Below are 4,576 nucleotides of genomic sequence, written 5' to 3'. Positions count from 1 at the left end.
AATAATAATAATAATAATAATAATAATAATAATAATAATAATAATAATAATAATAATAATAATTTGCCCAAAGTACAAACTTCTTTTTTCAACATTTTGCTTTTCACTAATCCCTTTAAAAAAGCATTTTGTTCTCAGAACATTTCGTTCTTTCTTTTCTTCATTTTTGAAACTTTTTTTTTTTTTTTTCATTTTTCTGGGAGGCCTCACGTCGCACAATAATCTTGAATGAACATCGCTCATTTCAATGCGCCCAGAAAGGAGAGGCGGACATGAAATGACGCAGCAGCAGCTCCATCAGACGGGACGCGCCGCGCCTGGGGGAGCGCAGAGCGGTTTGTCCGCCGGCTCCCATGGGTTTTCCCTCCCGTCTCATCTCCGCAGCCGACAGAATGTGTGTTTGTGCAGATTACAAGTTAATTGTTCATGGGGGACCGAGAGGAGCAAAATCACATCAGAGAAAGGCGTCGGGATTACAGGCTGCTAAATGTAGAAGATTATACATTCACACCACCACCCTCCACCTCCCCTCCTCTCCCCCCTCCTCTGCCTCGCCGCATGCAAATGCGTGTGTGGATTAAGTAGGAGGGGTGCCGGGGGAAGAGGGCGAAAAATAATAAAGAAAGACTGAATAAAAGTGAGTTGAGAAGGCCTTTTGTAATTTATTCGGCCGGGAGAAAACACAGCAAGTTGAGAAAGAGTGAAAGAGTTGGTTTTCTGCGCCTTGTTTTGTCTTTAGGAATGAGCGCGGCCTGGCCGTCCCCTCCGCAGGCCGCCAGATGGGATGTAAATAGCTGGGAAGCCGCAATGGCCTTTTAACCGCGCAACACTGAGGAGGATGTTGTCAAGGGAAGCTGGCGGTTTGCGAGTTAATAGTCATGAGTTGGGGTAATTACTTAAGGTTTATTATGCTCGGGGTTTCAAAGGAAATGGACTCTTCAATGGGCCGAGAAATACTTCTAATTAGGAGCCTCAGTAAAGCGGACACAACTGCTGCTGCTGCTGCAGCGGCGATCAGCGGCTCTTTGTGAGTAAACAGAAATAACGCAATCATGCACGTGTAAATTGCAGGCAAAATACACATGCAAATCAGGTTTTAAAAAGGAAAAGGAGCAAATGCCAGATTACAGATTATCCTGCTCTCTCTCTCTCTCTCTCTCTCTCTCTCTCCCTAAGAGTTTGCAAAAAGCATTTTCATTAAACTTTTGTTTTTAAAATCTTGCTGGTGTTTAGATGCACCTACTGAAGCAGACTGACAAATAGGATATTATGGGAAATTGAATATTAGGACAAATTAAATAAATGTGGCAAAAAAGAGAGAGTAAGATTCCATCTTATTTTTGTGAATTTAAATATTTCCCACTTGTTTTTCCCCCCCCCCAACATTTTGGTGGGACTTCTGTTGCTTCTCCTTCTATTTCACAACTACTTCAAAAATAAATACAGTACACACGTTGCATTAAAACGTACAAAATCGGTCATCACGTTAAAAATACTGAAATATGAGAAGTGAAAATGCAGGATATGGGCGTTTAGAAAAGAAAAAAAAATCAAGATTCTACAATTCTTCCGATTGCAAAACAGAAGAACATATGAAACCACAAACATATAAATAAAGCGTAATGGTAAAGCTGAGTGACGGAGAAGCCGCTGAGTGTCTTTTGTCGCTGATTACTGGAGGGACTTGTGAGCATCAGCTCATCTTTTCACAAGACTTGACAAACGACTGGTCCTCCAAAGAGCACACACCTGTTACTGCGAGCTACTCGAGGTTTATCACTTAGAGCAACACAGCTTTGTTCACACTCTCCTCGAGCGCACACACAAACACGCGCACGCGCGCACACTTGGACAAGGACGCTAACAAGGCGACAAATGCTGCCCGACTCTTTCCCTGCACTCAAACCTCCAAACTGAAACTCTGAAAAGTTTGTTATAATTAAGCTGTAACTGCCAGCTCATTTACAGAGACGAATTTTATTTATTTTATTTTTATTTTATTTTATTTTTACGGAGAACTTTTCTGTGACGGACATGTCTTTTTTCATGGCTGCGGGGTCGACGCGGTTTCAGTGTGAAGTGGTCTTCCGCTGGTTTGTTTGCTCACTCGGGCGGCGAACCGGAGCGGGGCCAGGGCCCGAGGGCAGCAATTGAAAATAAATTTCAGCTTGAATAAGGGGCGAGCGGCCGCATCAGTGGAGCGGCTGTAGAACAAAAGCAGTTGAGGGGATAAGTTATTGGAGGGGCTGACAGGCTGAACGAGGCTGATTATAACCGCCTGGTCCTGCTCTGTGTGTGTGTGTGTAGGTGTGTGTGTGTGTGTGTGTGTGTGTGCGTGTGTTGAAGTGAAGCAGGTGCAAAGGCCATTCCCTCCGTGATTCTACCTCGGTGTGTCCGCCCCCTCCCCAAACCCTGCCCTCCGGGGGGGCCTTGGGGTCCTTCCCCCTGTCCTCAGCTGATTCCATCGACTAATGTTTAAGCCATACTGCCAAAAACAGAAAGCATATTTCCATCATAAGAAGCGCTCTGCCGTCGCCATCAGCGGCTGGACTCATTTGCATGTTAATTGCGTGGATGAAGAAGGGGTGTTGACACCTTCTTTTGTCCACGCGGGGTCGCGGGAAATGAGAGGACGGGCCTGCAGGAGGACGTCCGTGTGTGTTGCTGTTTCAGGCTGCCTGTGTCATCTGTTAGCATGGGGCGTTCAAACAAAAATAAAAATAAAAAAAATGTTCAAGCTGATTTATTATTGGGGTGTTTATAAATCATTACGAACAAACTGCACACTTCACTCCAGCTCAAGCACTTTCAACGCACTCACTTTTCTACTTTTTTTTTGTTGCTGTATTTGAATTAAAATGTCTCATTTCTTGTTTTCACAAAGTATACATCTGAATCTAAACTAAGCAGTCTTGTTGAACTCGTTAGATTTATCTCCGATAGTTAATAAAATGTCAGACGAGTCAAATGTATTTTTCAATATTGTTTTTTATAAGTTCACTCATATTTTAAAATGTTCACAGTATGTGATGTTTAAACTGTTGTCCAGATAATTACTGATTCACATAAAGTGGAGCTCTGTCGTAAAGAAAAGTTTAGAGAGACTATGCAAGAGTTTTATACACGAAATAAATGTCACAAAACAACTTAATTTTTGTAAATAAATTACTTCTTAAAATGTAGGAAAACTTACCAATGAAAATAGAAACTTTGGTTTTGCAGCTCTTTGGATTACGACGTTCTGGATTTGATGGAGATTTACACAACTGGTTCAAACTGGGAACTGATATACCTAAAGGTGTTCCATAGGGTGCAAGGTTGGATCCAATCCTTTTTTTAAATTGGAAAAACAAAATTTTACAGAATATAAATCTGTCACCCACGTTGCATCAGTACTATTAAGTCTCATTGCCAAAACTCAATATGATGCTGATCTTATAGAAAAGAAGGTAAGAAGCTTCAAAACACTCCTCAATAAAGAAATACACAGTTTCACCCAGAGTCTCACAGTATATTCATTTGTGGCTGGTTTTTACAACTGGTTTTTGATATATATTTTTTCTTTCTTTCTTTGATGGTGATATCGATCTTTTTTTTTTTTTTTTTTTTTTTACTCGGGACGGCTGCATCGAGATCTGTAGCATCTGCATACTAACAAAGTGACGCCCCATCTTTTATGACGTATTATAGACAATAAATGGATGAGCTACATGACCAGCAGCTGAGCAGGGAGCACAGCTGACAGCTGACAGCGGAGTCCTTAATCTACATCCTGAGGTTGTGACGTGTGCTACCACCACCCACAGCAGTTTGTTGCCATGGTGACTGAAGGCAGGCTGGTGGGCAGACATTGCTGAGCAAGCAGTCAGATAAATTTCCTAGCACAGAAACATGCAGCATGGGGACATGCTGATAAAGCTTCCTGAGGTCTTTTAGCCAACTTCCTGCTCTGTCGAAGTGAATTTTGACGCTGCACATTCAGTAGCAATAGACCTGGGGAAAATTCAGCTCAGTTGTCCAAAATGATCCACAATGATCTGAAGCATTTAAGTGTGAGCAAAAGGCAAAAACAGAAAGAAAGAAAACAATTCTGTGAGCAGAGGATTGCTTTCTTTCCACGCCGCCGTTTATGTGAAAATACGATAAATTACACGTTGGCTGTTAGCATTCCAACTCTTGAGAATAAGAATGACAAGAGCTTTCAGTTCAGCTTTTGTAAATTTTGTAACACTCTTTCAAATTCTCTCAGAAAAACATATTGAATCCAAAACTCAGCCCATGATATTAAAAATAATGTTTGGTAGGCCCATTGATTAGTCCTAACAATTTTCTTTTTTTTTTAAATCATCGTTTGTTGAACAACTTTTCTTTTTAAACAAAATAAGTGGCAGTGGCATGTTGCGTTTTTGTGTACACACACTTCCACTTGTTCACACACAGGCCTGTTAAAGAGTCAGTTTTGTGTATTAAATACAGATTCAGTCAAACAGAAAAGCCTCTGCATGTGTGCGTACGCGTGTGCAGTGTGTGTGTGTGTGTGTGTGTGCTAGCATTAATATCCTCCTACAGTGACTGA

The sequence above is a fragment of the Poecilia formosa genome, unplaced genomic scaffold, assembly GCF_000485575.1.
Source record: "Poecilia formosa unplaced genomic scaffold, Poecilia_formosa-5.1.2 Scaffold439, whole genome shotgun sequence".
NCBI lineage: Eukaryota > Metazoa > Chordata > Actinopteri > Cyprinodontiformes > Poeciliidae > Poecilia > Poecilia formosa.
This window is presented reverse-complemented; position numbering follows the sequence as displayed.